Genomic DNA, 20,658 nt, shown 5'->3' on the forward strand with positions numbered 1-20,658 from the left:
AGAAAGGAATGGCTACCCACTTAAGCATTCTTGCCTGGAGAATCCCATGAACAGAGGACCCCAGAGAGCTAGAGTCCATGGGGTCGTAAAGAGTCAAACACACCTGAGTAACTGTCACTCACTTTTTCAAGATTGCAGGCATATTATCTCATACTAACTTGTTCTTGAAAATGAAAAAAAGGGATAAAGAGTCTTTGAAGGTAAAAGGTGTTGTGGAATCTATTAAGTGCCTGCTTTTGAGATCAGAGTCGAAACAAAACCCTGTCCCTACTACCTTCTAGCTGGTCTCCTAGAAATTTTTTTCTTAATTTCTGGGAATTCAGTGTCCTCATTTACAAAGGGGCATAATGATAACTTCATTACAAGAGTTTTCTGAAGAGTTAAGATTAACTAAACATAAAGCTGTTATAGAGCTTTCATATGTCGGACATTGCTTACAGGCTTTTGTGCATAATAACTCATTTAATCCTCACCCCAACCACATGAATAGATGTTTTGATTATCCGCACATTACAGTAACCATGGTACAGAGATATTAAGGAATTTGTCCAAGATCACATGACTAATAAGGAGAAAACTGGGATTTTCTTTCCAGGATGTTTATATTAGAATTCATATTTCTACCCACTCCACTGTGCTGTTTCACCATAAAGCCTAGAAGTGGTTGCCATAAAACTAATTGTCCAACTCAGGATCTTTTTGAGTAAACGTGTCACTAAAATAATTACTCTGGAACATGATGTGTAAACAGGGATTCTCCCAAAGAAATGAAAACATACGAGCACTTTAATGCACCCCTCAATACTTCACACAGAGCCTTGAACATCAAGACAGAAAAAAAATAATCCAACATGATTAAGAGCAAAAGCCACACTTGTATTTGTTTTGCTGAAGCTTGCATACTGCAAAGTTTTCATCAAGAGTCATAATAAGAAAATAACCCATATCTTTGTGTTGACTAAGTCTAACTATATCAAATTTCTCTTCCCTTACCAACCTGCAGTCACCACCACCCCCATCCCACCGTCAACCTACTATAGATCTGCCTTAGCATCTCTGCAGATCACACCACTGGTCCACCTATACAGAAATCAGTCCAGGTCCTCACTGACACTGAGAGCGATTGCGCAGACTCCACGGCCAGAGACTTTCCCGTTGAAGGCTTTCCGCCCTGAGGCATCGCTCATCTTCCAGTGGGAATAGTCTCCTTCTCAATAATCAGGGGTCTGCAGCAGGAAGAAATCAGTAAATCTGTCCAGTGAGAGGCTGACTGGTTCTTTTGGGTTCTCACTGCTGAATTGCTATTTTTCTAGGCACAACTCACATTTGTTTAAGCTTTGTTGCAACATAGATGACTCACTGTCTGGCATTCAAAATAAAGTGACCAACATCAATCAATGCATGTGTGTTGAACACCTATTTTAAGTACACAGGGAGCCTGACCTTCAGTCTTATGCAGCCAAATTTTCTCCATTGTGCTGGTGAAGAGTTTGCTTTTCCCTCCAAGGCCCACTACTCTGTCCTTGCCCTCACTGACTCTCTTTCTGGTTGTCTTGACTTTCTGCCCAGATGAACAAGGGCACCTTGAATTCTGGTCCAGGTTTACTGGATGTTGGCCACTCTCCCATATCCTGGTGCAAATGGAAAACAGCGAAAATTTCCCTTGCTGATGGTCTCTCTTAATAACTATTCCCAACCCTGTCTAGGGATGGGGAGTCCAGGCAACACAATGTGTTCAATGCAGGTGTATTATTTATAGACTGCTGCAAAATGAAGTACCCTAACACTCGCTGGCTTAAAAACAGTAAGTCTGTTGTCTCATGTACTTCTATGGATCAGGAATCTAGGAACAGCTGAATTGAATGGTTCTGGCTCAGGATCACTCATGAAGTTGCAGTGATGAGGACCACCAGGGTCATCTTCTGAATCATCTTCAGGGTCATCATCTTCATCTTCTGACCATCAGATAATCTTCTGAAGGCTTGACCTCTCAGGGACTGAGAGTCCGCTTCCAAGATGGTTCACATGACTGTTGGTTGGAGGCCTCAGTTCATTATGATGTGAAATTCTGCATTGGGTTGTTTGAATGTTCTCAAGACATGGCAGCTGCTGTCCCTAGAAAAAATGATCAAGAAGAAGGATCAGTGCCTTTTTTCGTTTTGCCACACTGTCACTTCCAGTGTATTTCATTCATTAGAAGCAAGTCTCTAAGTCCAGCTTGCACGGAAACTAGGCTTCACTCTGTGGAGGCAAGAGTGTCAAAGAATTGTGAAAATATTCCAGGATCACCTCAATGGGTGTATCAGTCAGGGTTTTCCAGATAAACAGAACCAACGGGGCATTTATCTATCTAGCTATCTGTATCTATCATGAAGAATTGGCTCACACAATTATAGAGTGGCAAGTTTAAAATCAGAAATACCAATATCCAAGTTCTGGTCAAGGGCATCTATCTATCTAGCTATCTGCGTGAAGAATTGGCTCACACAATTACAGAGTGGCAAGTTTAAAATCAGAAATGCCAATATCCCAGTTCTGGTCAAGGGCCAGAAACTCCTAGAGAACCAGGAAGAGCTAATGTTCCCATTCAAAGACAATGAGGCAGATGAAATAAAAAGGACAGTCTTTCATTCTCTTCAAGCTTTCAGCTGATTAAATGAGGCCCACTCACATTATAGAAGGCAATCTGCTTTTTTCAAGCCCACTAATTAAATATTAATGTCATCCAAAAACATCCTTGCAGAAACAACAGAAAAAAGTTTACCAACTATCTGGGTGTCCCATGGCCCCATCAGGTTAATACATAAAATTAAGCATCACAGTAAGCATTCAAAAAAGTTTATCAACAATGACATATTTGTTCAACACATATTTGTGTTGTTCCTCTAGAATTTCATTAATTTACTGACCCATTCTCTGGAAAACATTAATAATGCTTGTCTTAATGGAATATTATAATTTGCAGACCAGTTCTGAAAGCACAATATCCAAGATGAGAAAGCTAAGATCCAGAGAGGTCAAGCAACTTGTTCAAAGCCTCACATCCAACTAGAAGATGAAAAAAAAAAAAATCAAAGGAGAGGTTATCTGAGTCTAGGCATGGACTTTTCCTTCAGGCAGACTTTTTAGCAACTGTACATTCTCCTAATAGTTGTGGAGACTAGATCAGTGTTTTTTCCCAATGTTTAGTAGAGAGATTCGTTTGATAAATGAAGCTTTATAGAGACTGAACGGTACTTAAAAGGTAAGCCAATCTACTCAGGGTAAAGGTGGGTGAGGCTGCAGCATATGAAATCCTGCCAACTCTGTCTGTCCTTCTCCTGGCTGACCTTTAGGCGTCCTCAAGAATCTGAGATACTTGGCTTGAAATCCACTAGCCTGGGTCCCATTGGCCTCAATCTTGAGAATGAGGGTTTGTGGGAGGAACAGAAAGCCCATTTCTCAAGTAAGGAAGGAGTACTGGGTTATCACAGTCATTTTACCGTCAGCCAGAGGGGCATCTAACTCTGTTGTTCTGAAGCATTTGTCCAGGAGGAAAAACTCGAGGTTCAATTCGGTAGGCAGAGTATTCATTTATGATTTACCTTGAACCCCTTGTACTTTAAATGTGTTCTAAGCTGTATTGTTTCTGAAGTTAGAGTCTTGGTTTTCTGCATTGTAAAATGAGAATTACAGGAAAAAAAAAAATTAGTAGGATGCCAGAGCAAAAAGGTTTTGAAAAGGTACTTGGCAAAGTGAACGGGAACACAATTTAGAATATCTGACTACATTACTTTTTATAATTAGAACATTTCATGATTATAAATGGTTGATTATAAAACCTCAGCCAGCCTGTCAGCCAGACACCTTCAGAAGCTCTGAAAAGAATGCTTTTTAAGCTGGAAAAAGCCCCACCTCCACAATAAAGTAAGATAAAATAACACTCCCACGTCCCAAGTGAGAAAAGAACAGTGGTCGTTGATGAGTTAGGCTAAAATCAATATGCTAAGCCCCCACTGAAGACTATCACTTCCCCTCGCCTGCAGGACCTTTTAGTTCCTGACCCTGATGCTTCAAGATATAACCACAGTTCTGTGCATTTGCAGATCTCAATTCAACTAAAATAAAATGGGCAAACATTAATTGAGAATTAATAGGTTTTGTGCTAGTTGAGAGGATATAAACAGCAACAACAAAAAGACACCACCTTGGGGAGCTCAGTTCAGTAGGATAGCTCAGTAGGATAGACTAACAAGCACACAGGTCATAGACACACCATGATATATAGCAATAGTAGATAGAATACAACAGACAGAGAAAGGGTGATAATAATAGGGCTTCTCGATATGACAGTCTTGTGCTGGATGTTTCAAAGAAATCTAATTTCTTGGAAATGGAAAAGTTAGCCAAGCAGGGGGTAGGGCAGTGGGGTGATAGGCGGGGGGAAGAATAGTCAGTCTGAAGCCTTGCAGCAAGGCTATGGGAAGTTTGCATCCCCCAGAGCCTCTAGGAAAGTTTTAGCAGCATGAGCAGGAGAGGGAGCTTCTTGCTTCCTGCTTAACTGCAGACCACGATGCTAGACGCCAGTACTAACAGGGACCTTGGCAACCCACACTCCACACGGGCCAGGCTCCCAGCCTTCAGCCCCCAAGGTGGCAGCAGCTCTCAATTCTAAGCAAGCAGTTGTTTTCTTCTGTTGCTATGTTGATTCTTCCAATCTTTTTAAAAACTTTGTTCTCATTTTTATTGAGATATGTATTTGATTATGTGCGTATTAGTCACTCAGTCGTGTCTGACTCTTTGCAACCCCATGGACTATAGCCTACCAAGCTCCTCTATCCATGGAATTCTCCAGGCAAGAATCCTGGAGTGGGTTGCCATTTCCTTCTCCATTACTGAGATATAACCAATGTTAAATATTGTATTAATCCAAAGAGTACAACATGACTTGATGTAATACATATCACAAAGTAAGTTAGTCGCAGCTATTGCTTCACAAACCTAACACGTTTTTTCTTATGATGAGAACTCTTAAAATCTGCTCTCTTAAGAATTTGCAAATATGCAATGCAATATTGTTGACTATAGTTTCACCATGCTGTATATTACATCCTTATTACTAATTTATCTTATAACTAGAAGTTTTGAGAGAAGGCAATGGCACCCCACTCCAGTACTCTTGCCTGGAAAATCCCATGGACGGAGGAGCCTGGTAGGCTGCAGTCCATGGCGTCGCTAAGAGTCGGACACGACTGAGCGACTTCCCTTTCCCTTTTCAGTTTCATGCATTGAAGAAGGAAATGGCAACCCACTCCAGTGTTCTTGCCTGGAGAATCCCAGGGACGGGGAAGCCTGGTGGGCTGCCGTCTATGGAGTCGCACAGAGTCGGACACGACTGAAGCGACTTAGCAGAAGTTTTGAACGCCTTCACTTATTTTGCCCCCACCCTCCCCACGCCCCATCTCTGGTAAGCACCATCTATTCTCTGTTTCCATAATTTCAGTTTGCTCAGATTCAACATATAAATGAGATGATACAGGATTTGTCTTTTAATGTTTGAATTATATCATTTAGCATAATTCCCTCAAGATCCACCCTCCACATTTTTCAAATGGCAGGATATCCTTCTTTTATGGCTAAATAATAAATGCATATGTGTGTGTGTGTGTGTGTGTATGTTTTACATCTTCTTCATGCATTCATCCATTAATGAAACACAGGATTGTTCCCATACCTTGACTGTTGTAAATGATACTATGGTGAGAATTCAATATGTTTTTAGTTTATTTCCCATGTTGGATTCTCTCTGCTTGAAAGGCCTAGCATAATTCATGTTATCCTGATAAGACATTGACAAATACAAGCTCCTAGCACAGGGTTAGTGCTGAATAATGAAATAATTTATAGACAAAAGAATGAGTAGTTGGACAGATACATAATGAATTGAGCATGTACTCATTCTAAAAATAAGACCTAGTTTTGGCAAAGAAGTCATGCATTTACAGCAACATTGTGGGATGGAAGAACAGTGTCTTCAAGGAATGGAGAACTTCCTAAGATTCTTAAACAGAAAAGGAAATGACCACAGATTGACTGTAAGCATGGTAAACTACGCTGAAGATTTTATAATTCTCCATCATCACGCTTCAGCAAACAAGAGGGGAAAATTAGTCATCAGTTTGGATTTGAATATTTATGAATCACAAAGTGCACCCTGTCTATTTCTGTTGAAAAATGAAAGTTCCAGTGGAAAGGTTTTACGCTTCTCTTTATAAACTTCTTTAATCCTTAGGTTTACTTTTGTTGTGTTCTCATACACCCTTTGGAGGTCAGGTCAGAGTTATATGAAAACAGCTTTCATTTTCAATGAGGCCATAAAGTTTAAAATGTAGTGAAAGCTGTGTATTGACTCTATAGCATTTGAGGCTCTGAGCGCTCAGATGAATAGACTATAGTTTTCTTTTTCGGGGGGACAGTTTTGTCAGTAAGCTCTGGCAAGCGAAGATCAGACAGGGGAGTTAGAGGGACAGTTTGATTTTTTAGGGAAATCAATGAATATGACAGGACAATAGATGGCACACAGCTGGTGTCAGGTTCAGAAGTGATGACAAGGAACAGAGGAGGGGACAAGATGAGCGTTTATAGAAGCCGAGCCCAGTTCTGGGCGGAAAATCGGATGCCTCAGGGAAGACAGGAGTTAGTGGTTATCTTCCCTAGGATAAGCAGAGCAATCAAAATATCTGAGACACTCAGAAGGTCCCCCAGGAACCCAGATACTTCCTCCACAAAGCCACGGGGACATCTCTGAACTGCAGTCTATGCAGTGACAACATCAGCCATGGATTCTGGATTATTCTCCCTTGTGTGACATGCTCCCCAAGGGAAGGCAGGAAGGTATTCCCACCTTGTGAAGGTCAAAAGCAGGGAAACATCTTTTTCTTGTGGCCATTTCCACCATGGGACATAGTGAGGCTGAGCAGGAAGAAAAGGGTCTTAGAAATTAAATACACCTGCGTTGAAATTCATTCTCTCTTCATTCACCAGGCAAGTAATTCAGCCTCAATAGCTTCAATTTCCTCACCCACAAAATGAGAATAATAATATCTGTATCCAATGATTATTGAAGGCTTTAAATGAGAGAATGATGATGATGATGAAAATGAAAATGATGAAAGCAAACATTTGTGTAAAAAGTATTAATATCCGCAGACACTGTTATGAGTTTCTCACACATCAAGTCAAACCTATATTAAAGAGACATTATGTGGACCAAGTGCCTGTATAACACCACGCACACTGAGGGTGCCTAATAAATGGCATCTGTCTCGCTGATCCAGGCTGGGGTGATTATGGTGATGCTATTATCATTCCTTCCCCTTGAGATCCAATCACCAGGGCCTCTAGTGTAGTTAACAGAATATGCCTTCTCGTGCATTACATGACTTACATTACTAGGAATTCTTATCTGAAGGCAGCGTGATCCGAGCAGAATTTAAGCCACCTGCAAGAGAGCAAAACAGCTTTATTTATATTATTCTCAATATACTTATGCTCATTCATGTAATTAAAAAATAGCAGGACCATCGGGAGCATAATTTGGGGGCATGGTGAATATTGAAGGATGGGATCAAAATGCTTAAAAGCAGGGAAAATATCTGCATGTAGAGAACATATGCCAGAAGACAAAAATAAAATATCTATATCTAGAGAATATATGTAATAACCTTTTTGGTAAATAATTTTTTTTAAATAACATATATAAATATTTACAGAAATAGTGACAAGGTAATGGCAGATGCATTGGCATTAAAGTCAGGCTCTTAACCTGGCAAGCTGTCTTACAAGTCTCAACTTTCTTGTCCTTGTCTACTGATCAAAAATACTTATGTCTGCCTCATGGAGCTGGGTCTGTTTAACAAAGTTTTATATATATATAGATAGATAGATAGATAAGTACATAATGTGCTAGTCTGTACATAGTAGTCACTCAATAAATGTTTGCTCTTTCCCCAACTTAATATCTCTAAATTCCTCAACCATAATAGCTGAATGAGATATTCCCAATGCATTGTGTTAAAAATACTAATTTATGGACCCTCCCTGATACCATGTAAGATCAACTTTATACTCCTTGGGGCAGGGGGGAGAAATGTTTAGAATTTTGTATTATATGACTAAGGATTACCATAATTAGGCAAATCATAAAACTAGTAAGGATCAACAATCAAGTTCAGTTCAGTTCAGTCCCTCAGTCACATCTGACTCTGTGACCCCATGGACTGCAGCAAGCCCTTCATCGATCCTTTTTTTTTTTTGTCTTTTTAAAGTTTTTTTAATCAATTCTTTATAGAATTCATAATATTTTAAATGATTTTCTTCAATAGGTTTAATAAGAAGATGAACAGAAAATAAAAATTAAAGAACTAGACCGCAGTGCTTAGCAATTAATTAGCTGCCTAAGGAATATCAAGGGAAAAGACGACTTTGGAGGAGGACACTCTGTATAGGTAATAAATATGCCACTTTGCCACATGCAGATAAAATGCTGTAATAGGCACAATTAGGGAAAATAAACTCTAAAAATAAAACTCCAAATGAGAACTAAGAAAAGTTTTCCGACTCTTTGTGACCCCATGAACTGTAGCCCGCCAGGCTCCTCTGTCCATGGGATGCTCCAGGCAAGAACAATGAAGTGGGTTGCCAGGCCCTTCTCCAGGGGATCTTCCTGACCCAAGGATCGAACCCCAGTCTCCCACACTGCAGGCAGATTCTTTACCATCTGAGCCACCACGGTAGCCCAAGGAGACTGTATTAGCCAAGGAGAATGTTAAATGACTGCTGATATTCAATAAGGGAGGACTTGGGGTGGGGACGGTGGGGTGACGGTGCACCTCGGTCCAAGAACTACAGTATAAAATGGTATGTTAGAGACGTCAATCCAATTTCCAGCATCATTTGACCTCATCTGGGACCACGCATATCTACACTAGACATTTCAAATAGGAAAAACAGGGTAAAAGAAGAGCCACCTGTGGAGTGTCAGCTACACCAGTGACAGTCATATTTTCCTGAGGCTTCTCTCCAGTTGTTAAGAGCAGGTCTGCTGTACATCAGAAGACGGTGAGGTTTGCTTCCTTCTGCTTCAGCACCTTGACTGATAGTGCTGCAAGGCTAGAGGACCATGCCTCAGGTGAAATGGGTATGTTTCCAGCCCCAGATATTCCCAACCTGAGCTTTCTTGATTGCCTGATATGAAATTGCTCAGCATTATATACGCTTTTAGGCTTCCGTGCTGGGTCAGACAGTAAAAAAATCCACCTGCAATGTGTAAGATCTGGGTTCGATCCCTGGGTTAGGAAGATCCCCTGGAGGAGGGCATGGCAACCCACTCCAGTATTCTTACCTGGAGAAGTCTCTGGACAGAGGAGCCTGGTGAGCTACAGTCCATGGGATTGCAGAGAGTTAGACACACATATCACACACACACACACACACACACACACACACGTGTGTGTTTACAGCCATCCACCAACTTTATTAAGGAAAAATTTTCATCCCACTGGAAAGTTGATTTACATATGTGTGTGTGTTTGTAAAACAACAAAATGATTCTTATTTTTCTAATCTGTTCATAATGAATCTTTTTAAATAGCAAATACTTTCTCTGCCTCCTTTCCAGGCAACAATAACTTTACATTATATTTGATTTTACACTGTTTGCATTTTGAATAAAGAGAAAAGAGAAGGATTAAACTGACCTTTAGCTATTTACGCCTGGTAAGTTTAGCCTTAGAGTCAAAATTCCACTATACTTCTTCTATATATACATGTAGACTTGTATATTGTGTATATATGAATGAGATAATGTACCAGCTCATATAAGTAGCTAAGGAGGTATTTGATTCTTTTCCTTTACTTCTCATGTGAAATATTTATTGAGGTACTCAGACTGCCAAGCATTAAATACTTGAGACAACTAAAATACACTCCATTTCTGAAACCTCTATAAACAGCAAATGAAAATATGTAGAGACTTTAAGAAAATAATTGAGTGATGAATATAACTTTTTCAACATATATCAAACAACTGACACTTTTATTGATCATAGTATATTTATTAGAAGACAACCTAATGCAGTTTATGTCTCTCACAACCACTCGCAGACACACTCACAAGTGGAATTCAAGGTCAGAGTTGCATTCTTAAATTCAGTCTCTGCTGATATCTGAGCTGCAAACTTGATCAATGTATTTAGCTTCTTTTAGTTAAATTCCTTATTTATAAAAAGAGGATAATAATATCATTAGATGTTATATATCTATATATATAATTATAGATATGTATGTGTGTATATATATAAATTAGATAATATACCAGCTTCTAAAAATAGGTAAGGAGTTATTTGATTCTTTCCCTAAGTGTGAAATCTGTCTTGACAGTAACTTGAAGATGTGATAATTGAAGAGAATTATCAAGGATAAATACTCAAGGCTATGGTTTTTCCTGTGGTCATGTATTGATGTGAGAGTTGGACTGTGAAGAAGGCTGAGCGCCAAAGAATTGATGCTTTTGAACTGTGGTGTTGGAAAAGACTCTTGAGAGTCCCTTGGACTGCAAGGAGATCCAACCAGTCCATTCTGAAGGAGATCAGCCCTGGGATTTCTTTGGAAGGAATGATGCTAAAGCTGAAACTCCAGTACTTTGGCCACCTCATGCGAAGAGTTGACTCATTGGAAAAGACTCTGATGCTGGGAGGGATTGGGGGCAGGAGAGAAGGGGACAACAGAGCATGAGATGGCTGGATGGCATCACTGACTCGATCGACATGAGTCTGAGTGAACTCCAGGAGTTGGTGATGGACAGGGAGGCTTGGCTTGCTGTGATTCATGGGGTCGCAAAGAGTCGGACACGACTGAGTGACTGATCTGATCTGATCAAGGATAAAAGAACTTCCCACGTGATACAGTGGTAAAGAAACTGCCTACAATGCAGGAGACACAGGTTCCATCTCTGGGCGGCGAAGATCCCCTGGAGGAGGAAATGGCAACCCACTCTAGTCAATTCTTGCCTGGAAAATCCCATGGACAGAGGAAATTGGTGGGTTACAGTCCATGGGGTCACAAAGAGTCAGACACGACTGAGCAACTAACACACACACACACGCACCAAGTATAATGTTATATTTTTCCCTCAGGGAACTGTCACTTCAACAGCATGAACCGTACTCATTCATGAAAAGTTCAGATCAGAGCAGATCAGTCACTCAGTCGTGTCCGACTCTTTGCGACCCCATGAATTACAGCACGCCAGGCCTCCGTCACCAACTCCCGGAGTTCACTGAGACTCACGTCCATCAAGTCAGTGATGCCATCCAGCCATCTCATCCTCTGTTGTCCCCTTCTCCTCTTGCCCCCAATCCCTCCCAGCATCAGAGTCTTTTCCAATGAGTCAACTCTTCCCATGAAGTGGCCAAAGTACTGGAGTTTCAGCTTTAGCACCATTCCTTCCAAAGAAATCCCAGGGCTGATCTCCTTTAGAATGGACTGGTTGGATCTCCTTGCAGTCCAAGGGACTCTCAAGAGTCTTCTCCAACACCACAGTTCAAAAGCATCAGTTCTTCGGCGCTCAGCCTCCTTCACAGTCCAACTCTCACATCCATACATGACCACAGGAAAAACCATAGCCTTGACTAGACGAACCTTTGTTGGCAAAGTAATATCTCTGCTTTTGAATATGCTATCTAGGTTGGTCATAACTTTCCTTCCAAGGAGTAAGCGTCTTTTAGTTTCATGGCTGCAGTCACCATCTGCAGTGATTTTGGAGCCCCCAAAAATAAAGGCTGACACTATATCCACTGTTTCCCCATCTATTTCCCATGAAGTGATGGGACCGGATGCCATGATCTTTGTTTTCTGAATGTTGAGCTTTAAGTCAACTTTTTCACTCTCCACTTTCACTTTCATCAAGAGGCTTCTGAGTTCCTCTTCACTTTCTGCCATAAGGGTGGTGTCATCTGCATATCTGAGGTTATTGATATTTCTTCCGGCAACCTTGATTCCAGCTTGTGTTTCTTCCAGTCCAGCGTTTCTCATGATGTACTCTACATATAAGTTAAATAAACAGGGTGACAATATACAGCCTTGACGTACTCCTTTTCCTATTTTGAACCAGTCTGTTGTTCCATGTCCAGTTCTAACTGTTGCTTCCTGACCTGCATACAGGTTTCTCAAGAGGCAGGTCAGGTGGTCTGGTATTCACATCTCTTTCATGATTTTCCACAGTTTATTGTGATCCACACAGTCAAAGGCTTTGGCATAGTCAATAAAGCAGAAATAGATGTTTTTCTGGAACTCTCTTGCTTTTTCCATGATCCAGCGGATGTTGGCAATTTGATCTCTGGTTTCTCTGCCTTTTCTAAAACCAGCTTGAACATCTGCAAGTTCACGGTTCACATATTGCTGAAGCCTGGCTTGGAGAATTTTGAGCATTACTTGACTAGCGTGTGAGATGAGTGCAATTGTGCAGTAGTTTGAGCATTCTTTGGCATTGCCTTTCTTTGGGATTGGAATGAAAACTGACCTTTTCCAGTCCTGTGGCCACTGCTGAGTTTTCCAAGTTTGCTGGCATATTGACTGCAGCACTTTCACAGCATCATCTTTCAGGATTTGGAATAGCTCAACTGGAATTCTATCATCTCCACTAGCTTTGTTCATGGTGATGCTTTCTAAGGCCCACCTGACTTCACATTCCAGGATGTCTGGCTCTAGGTCAGTGATCACACCATCATGATTATCTGGGTCGTGAAGATCTTTTTTGTACAGTTCTTCTGTGTATTCTTGCCATCTCTTAATATCTTCTGCTTCTGTTAGGTCCCTACCATTTCTGTCCTTTATCAAGCCCATCTTTGCATGAAATATTTCGTTGGTATCTCTGATTTTCTTGAAGAGATCCCTAGTCTTTCCCATTCTGTTGTTTTCCTCTATTTCTTTGCATTGATTGCTGAAGAAGGCTTTCTTATCTCTTCTTGCTATTCTTTGGAACTCTGCATTCAGATGTTTATATCTTTCCTTTTCTCCTTTGCTTTTCACTTCTCTTCTTTTCACAGCTATTGTAAGTCCTCCCCAGACAGCCATTTTTCTTTTTTGCATTTCTTTTCCATGGGGATGGTCTTGATCCCTGTCTCCTGTACAATGTCATGAACCTCTATCCATAGTTCATCAGGCACTCTATCAGATCTAGGCCCTTAAATCTATTTCTCACTTCCACTTCATAATATTTTAATATTATAGCTAATTCATAATATTTAGTATTAAGATAGAGGTTTATCATGAGATGCCCACAGAATGTAAGGGCAGATTTTATACTTGAAATTAAACTAACAAAATTGTATCCTGTTGGATGGGAAGGGCCATCTGTTGAGGGGATTTGGTACAAACAAGCATCAGCAAATCCAACATCGAGGAGGTCTGGGAAAAACCAAATCCAACCAAACATGCCAGGCAGGTTTTGTGGTTGTAGTGAGAGGGTCATCAGTCCGACAAGTCTGGCAACTGACTTCACTTTCTTTGTTCTGATTCCAGGCTCACAAAGCAGCTTTTTGACCATAACTTGACTTCCAACATTAGCTTTCATCTTGGGGAAAGGATTTGTTGACCCAAGGACAAACTTGTTCCCTTCTGCTTGCAAGCTCTGTTTTCATTTTAAACTTTGTATCATAAACTAATAAATATACCAATTAGCTATGAGTTAATTAAGCAGGCTCATTTCTCTTGAACCTGGTCATCTTTGGACACAAAGACAAAATAGAAAGAGGCTCTAGACTTCAAACTGTACCCAGATCCCATGGTTTTTCACTCTCAACAAATACCAAGCAATGTGGTCCACGTTAGTGCTTCAAAAGTAAACCCCAGAAGAGAACAGAAGTAGAAAGAAACACTTATTTAATGGTTATACCACTGGACAGATAAAACAGTGGGTAAAACCTCAAGTGTTACAGTGATTCTCTACTGTGGTTACACAGAACCACTGGGTTATTATTTGGGGTTTATTTAAATATATATTTGGACTTCCATAGTGGCTCAGGTGGTAAAGAATCCACCTGCAATATAGAAGACCCAGGTTCCATCCCTGGGTTAGAAAGATTCCCTGGAGAAGGGAATGGCTACTGACTCTAGTATACTTGTCTAGAGAATTCCATGGACAGAGGAGCCTGGCAGGCTACAGTTTATGGGCTCACAAAGAGTCAGACACAACTGAGCAACTAACACTAAATATACATTCATACTGATCACCGTACTCTAAGGAACCCATAAATTCCAACCTATTTTGGACCCAGTATTAGGGAAATCTGGATTTCCGTACTTTTAAAAGCTCTGCAGTAATTTTGGAGCCCCCAAAAATAAAGTCAGCCACTGTTTCCAATGTTTCCCCATCTATTTGCCATGAAGTGATGGGACCAGATGCCATGATGTTAGTTTTCTGAGTGTTGAGCTCTAAGCCAACTTTTTCACTCTCCACTTTCACTTTCATCAAGAGGCTCTTTAGTTCTTCTTCACTTTCTGCCATAAGGGTGGTGTCATCTGCATATCTGAGGTTATTGATATTTCTCCTGGCAATCTTGATTCTAGCTCGTGCTTCCTCCAGCCTACCGTTTCTCATGATGTACTCTGCATTTAATAAGCAGGGTGACAATATACAGCCTTGGTGTACTCCTTTCCTGATTTGGAACCAGTCTGCTGTTCCATGTCTAGTTCTAACTGCTGCTTCTTGACATGATAGTGGTTTCTCAAGAGGCAGGTCAGGTGATCTGGTATTTCCATCTCTTTCAGAATTTTCCACAGTTTATTGTGATCCACACAGTCAAAGGCTTTAGCATAGTCAATAAAGCAGAAATAGATGTTTTTCTGAAACTCTCTTGCTTTTTCGATGATTCAGCAAATGATGGCAATTTGATCTCTGGTTCCTCTGCCTTTTCTAAAACCAGCTTGAACATCTGCAAGTTCACGGTTCACATATTGCTGAAGCCTGGCTTGGAGAATTGTGAGCATTACTTTACTAGCATGTGAGATGAGTGCAAATGTGTGGTAGTTTGAGCATTCTTTGGCATTGCCTTTCTTTGGGATTGGAATGAAAACTGACCTTTTCCAGTCCTGTGGCCACTGCTGAGTTTTCCAAGTTTGCTGGCATATTGAGTGCAGCACTTCCACAGCATCATCTTTCAGGATTTGGAACAGCTCAACTGGAATTCTACCACCTCCAATAGCTTTGTTTGTAATGATACTTCCTAAGGCAAATAGATGGGGAAACAGTGGCTGACTTTATTTTTTGGGACTCCAAAATCACTGCAGATGGTGACTGCAGCCATGAAATTAAAAGACGCTTACTCCTTGGAAGAAGTTATGACCAACCTAGACAGTATATTAAAAAGCAGAGACATTACTTTGCCAACAAAGGTCCATCAAGGCTATGGTTTTTCCAGTGGTCATGTATGGATGTGAGAGTTGGACTATAAAGAAAGGTGAGCGCCAAAGAATTGATGCTTTTGAACTGCGGTGCTGGAGAAGACTCTTGAGAGTCCCTTGGACTGCAAGGAGATCCAACCAGTCCATCCTAAAGGAGATCATTCCTGGGTGTTCATTGGAAGGACTGATGTTGAAGCTGAAACTCCAATACTTTGGCCACCTGATGCGAAGACCTGACTCATTTGAAAAGATCCTGATGCTGGGAAAGATTGAAAGCAGGAGGAGAAGGGGACGACAGAGGATGAGATGGTTAGACGGCATCACTGATTCAATGGACATGAGTTTTGGTAAACTCCGGGAGTTGGTGATGGACAGGGAGGCCTGCCGTCCTGTGGTTCATGGTGTCACAAAGAGTCGAACACGACTGAGTGACTGAACTGAACTGAAAAGCTCTCCAAGTAATTCAAGTGTATAGGTTTGTGAATCCATGGGACTGTAGGCAATTAATATAAAGAGTTAAAGCAGACCAGGTAGAAGCTACAGGTAAACCCAGTCTAGAGGAGCAGTCCTTACTTGTCTATAACTAACTATTCCTTTGTGAAATTGCAGACTTCTTGTCCATGATATCTTTTTTTTTTTTTCTTCCAATTTTATTTTATTTTTAAACTTTACATAATTGTATTAGTTTTGCCAAATATCAAAATGAATCCGCCACAGGTATACATGTGTTCCCCATCCCGAACCCTCCTCCCTCCTCCCTCCCCATACCATCCCTCTGGGCCGTCCCAGTGCACCAGCCCCACGCATCCAGCATCATGCATCGAACCTGGACTGGCAACTCGTTTCCTACATGATATTTTACATGTTTCATTGCCATTCTCCCACATCTTCCCACCCTCTCCCTCTCCCACAGAGTCCATAAGACTGTTCTATACATCAGTGTCTCTTTTGCTGTCTCGTACACCGGGTTATTGTTACCATCTTTCTAAATTCCATATATATGCGTTAGTATACTGTATTTATGTTTTTCCTTCTGGCTTACTTCACTCTGTATAATAGGCTCCAGTTTCATCCACCTCATTAGAACTGATTCAAATGTATTCTTTTTAATGGCTGAGTAATACTCCATTGTGTATATGTACCACAGCTTTCTTATCCATTCATCTGCTGATGGACATCTAGGTTGCTTCCACGTCTTGGCTATTATAAACAGTGCTGCGATGAACATTGGAGTACACGTGTCTCTTTCCCTTCTGGTTTCCTCAGTGTGTATGCCCAGCAGTGGGATTGCTGGGTCATAAGGCAGTTCTATTTCCAGTTTTTTAAGGAATCTCCACACTGTTCTCCATAGTGGCTGTACTAGTTTGCATTCCCACCAACAGTGTAGAAAATACAGAAATCAGAAAATTGTTAAATTCTCTGTTTTTTTTTTAATTTTGTTGGAATATAGTTACTTTACAATGTCATGTTAGTTTCTACTGTACGGCAAAGTGAATCACCTACACATTAGCATGAATGTTCAGTTGCTTCACTTGTGCCTGACTCCTTTTGATGCTATGAGCTGTAACCCACCAGGCTCCTCTGTCCATGAGATTCTCCAGGCAAGAATATTGGAGTGGACTGCCATGCCCTCCTCCAGGGGATCATCCAGACCCAGGGGTAGAACCCAGGTCTCCTGCATCACAGGCAGATTCTTTGCCACTGAGCCACCAGGGAAGCCCCCTATGTATATGTATGTATCCCCTCCTTTATGGGTTTCCATCCCATTTAGGTCACTTTGTTTTAGCATTGAGTAGAGTTCCTCTTGCTATACGGTAGGTTATCATTAGTTTTATACATGGAATCAATAGTACATATATTTGACAAACAATTAAACTTTTAAATATTGTTCTATAAATCTCACAAAGCATATTATCTGGCCATAAGCTTGTGTCCTCTAATTATAAACCAAGAAAGTCTATGTGACATGTGAAGCCAACATAGAGGTTTGAATAAACTAAGTCTTTTTAAACAACAAGGATAAAAATGAACACTTATACTGATGTGTTGACATCCTACAGATAATATAATCAATTGGTGTAATGCTTTGCTTTTTCTATCTATATTTTAGGGGGTTCCCTCATAGCTCAGTTGGTAAAGAATTTGCCTGCAATGCAGGAGACCCAGGTTCAATTCCTGGGTCTGGAAGATCCCCTGGAGAAGGAGATACCCACTCCAGTATTCTTGCCTGGATCATCCCATGGGCAGAGGAGCCTGGTAGGCTACAGTCTATGGGATCGCAAGAGTTGGACACGACTTAGTAACTAAATCACCACCACCATTGATATTTTACCTTGACTTCAGTTCAGAACCTAAGTGTCTTGAAGGCAGGAATTAGATTTATTTTATGTTAATTTCACTTCGCTAGCCCTGAACACATCTTTGGGCATTTATAAATCATTGAGCATGTTATAAATGTGATACATGAAAAGCTTTAAATATAGACTCAATCTGTCTTCTTTTTTATGTTTACTCAGAAAGAAAATATGTAGTTAATCAAGCAAGTATCAGGGAATGTAATTAGTGGTCAAAACTAACATATTAATTATATTATTATTTTTTTTAAACTTTACATAATTGTATTAGTTTTGCCAAATATCAAAATGAATCTGCCACAGGTATACATGTATTCAGGATGGGGAACACATGTATTAATTGTATTATTATCAAAAATCTCTCTCTCTCTCAATCTCTCTGTCAGTCTTCCCTTACTCTCACTCTTTGTCTCTTTTACTCATTCAAAAGTTGGGACTCACCCAATTTTTGCCTTTCTTTGGGATTCTTGAAAATGCCACTTTTTACATGAAAACAATCTGGAAAGAAACTGAAGAGAATAACTTTTCTTAAGACTCAAGAGTGAAAAAACATGGAAAAGCTCAAATATCAACCTTGAAAGATTTTAATTACATTAACATTGATTGGGATAATGGCAATTTAATTATAGGAACACTTCCCAGGTAGCTCAGCTGGTAAAGAATCTGCCTGCAGTGCAGGAGACCCAGGTTCGATTCCTGGGTTGGGAAGATCTGCTGGAGAAGGGATAGCCTACCTGCTCCAGTATTCTTGGGCTTCTCTTGTGACTCAACTGGTAAAGAATCCTCCTGATATGTGGGAGACCTGGGTTCAATCCCTGGTTTGGGAAGATCCCTTGGAGAAGGGAACGGCTACCCACTCCAATATTCTGGCCTGGAGAATTCCATAGACTGTATAACCCAAGGGGTCACAAAGAGTTGGACACGACTGAGTGACTTTCACTTTCAATTATAGAAAAGAGTTAAAATTCTGTCCTCCAGTCACACTGTTTTTTTTTTGTTGTTTGTTTCTAAGAGTTTCTTTGGCTAGTCTTTATGAAGAGAAGTTCTTTGGGTTTTGCTTTCTATCTTTTTAATTTATTTTTAATTTTTTTCCTGGAAACTTTCCTAAAAATTCAGCCAACTATGATAAATCAGGTTGAAGCTGGGAAACATCTCAAATCTAGTTATCAACTTATTATTTGATTTGAAATGCTCAAGAGAATATGCTGTTTATGAAGGGAAACAATGCAAGCATTTCTGACTTTAGGAAAGAAGATTTTTTTTAAGAATGCAAAGGGCCCTGAGGAGTGTTGATTGGAATTATATACAGTATGAGAAATCTACTGAACACAAGTAAAGAATTGAGTGTTTAAGAAACAATTGGAAAGGCTAGCATTGAAATTCAACAGAGACAAGTAGTAATCACAGGACTGAATTTAGAATGAAAGACTTGAATATGAAATAAAATACAAGAACACTCACTAAAACACCATTAAAAGCAGTGCTTGTAACTGAAGGGTCTTAAAAATTTCTACTGTCCATGACACAATTTATTTTAAAATACCTAAAGCATCATGTACTTCAACTTTGCAATGAAGTGAGTACTCCTTTATGTTTTAGTATTAGAGAGTGGAAATAACCTGTTGTCTGTTGTCTGATTAAACACTAATTTTGTGACATGTACTCACTCAAGAAAAATATATGCAAGATATCTGGATGTTTAAAGAAGGTTGGACTTTTCTAAGAAATTTTTTGTAACTATGAGTAACGACCTTTGGTATGAAAAAAAAAAAAAAATAGTTGGTTAACTGGTAACCGTCAGATGGAATTGAAATTTTTTCTGTTATAAATTAGTTTTAGTTGCATTTGTTAGAATAGATTTGGCTTCATGTTGATATCATATATATAATCTATATCATATAATTATATATTATAATATAAATTATGCTATAATTATATATACTTATATTACAAATATAAATACATAGTAGGACATGATGAAGGGCTTCCCTGGTAGCTCAGCTGGTAAAAAATCCACATGCAATGCAGAGGACCCCAGTTTGATTCCTGGGTTGGTAAGATCCCCTGAAAAAGGGATAGGCTACCCATTCCAGTATTCTTGGACTCCCCTGGTGGCTCAGGCAGTAAAGAATCCACCTGCAATGTGGGAGATGTAGTTCAGTCCCTGGGTTGGGAAGATCTCTTAGAGAAGGGAATGGCAAGCCACTCCAGTATTCTTGCCTGGAGAATCCCCATGAACAGAAGAGCCTGGTGGGCTACAGTCCAGAGAGTCTCAAAGAGTTGGGCAAGACTAAGCACAGGACAGGACAGGACATGACGAAACTCGAGAAAGAACAAAATATTTTAATATGATAGCTCAGAATCTCCCTTCACTCTTTAGTCCTTTCCTCCTTTTAAATCTCACTGTATTCTATTTTATTTTTAGTTTGGTTTATAACCTATCTTTATCCCTAAGGCATTTTAAGCATATGTATTCTATAGTATCTTTGAAACCTTTTTTACCCAAATTCTTAGAAGATACCATCTGGCCGTCTACGGTGGGAGGTGTCATTTTTACCAGGGATTGCCATAACTCTGGGGACTCTGTGGAGTCTGAGTTGGAGAAAAGTCCCTGCAGAGTGGTGATGTATTTGCTTTGATACCAAGTTCCATAGGTTTTACCAGTATGAGATTAACGTTTATAATCAGTTCCCTGCCTCGAGAATTTTCACATCATACCCAGATATAAATTTGATCACAAAATTCAAACATGTCACAACCTGTGGCTTGGACTGCTCATAGGAGATTTCACCCCACCTCCAGAATGTCAGGAAGGATACACTGAATCTACTGAGCAGGTGCAAGAGTCTTTACTCAAGTTCCC

At 40.1% G+C, this 20,658-nt stretch overlaps 1 long non-coding RNA gene and 1 other non-coding gene across 2 annotated transcripts; one reads left to right on the forward strand and one right to left on the reverse strand.

Moving 5' to 3' along the window:
- Positions 1-685: 685 nt before the first annotated feature.
- On the reverse strand, positions 686-19,565 carry LOC133258154 (uncharacterized). Its single transcript, XR_009739834.1, has 3 exons — positions 18,237-19,565; positions 7,427-7,480; positions 686-2,115 (listed from the first exon to the last, which is right to left on the reverse strand). It is a non-coding gene; the product is annotated as an uncharacterized LOC133258154 (long non-coding RNA).
- Positions 18,432-18,503, forward strand: TRNAC-GCA (transfer RNA cysteine (anticodon GCA)). Its single transcript has one exon. It is a non-coding gene; the product is annotated as a tRNA-Cys (tRNA).
- Positions 19,566-20,658: the final 1,093 nt, after the last annotated feature.

The sequence above is a fragment of the Bos javanicus genome, chromosome 12 (assembly GCF_032452875.1).
Source record: "Bos javanicus breed banteng chromosome 12, ARS-OSU_banteng_1.0, whole genome shotgun sequence".
In the NCBI taxonomy this organism is placed as follows: Eukaryota; Metazoa; Chordata; class Mammalia; order Artiodactyla; family Bovidae; genus Bos; species Bos javanicus.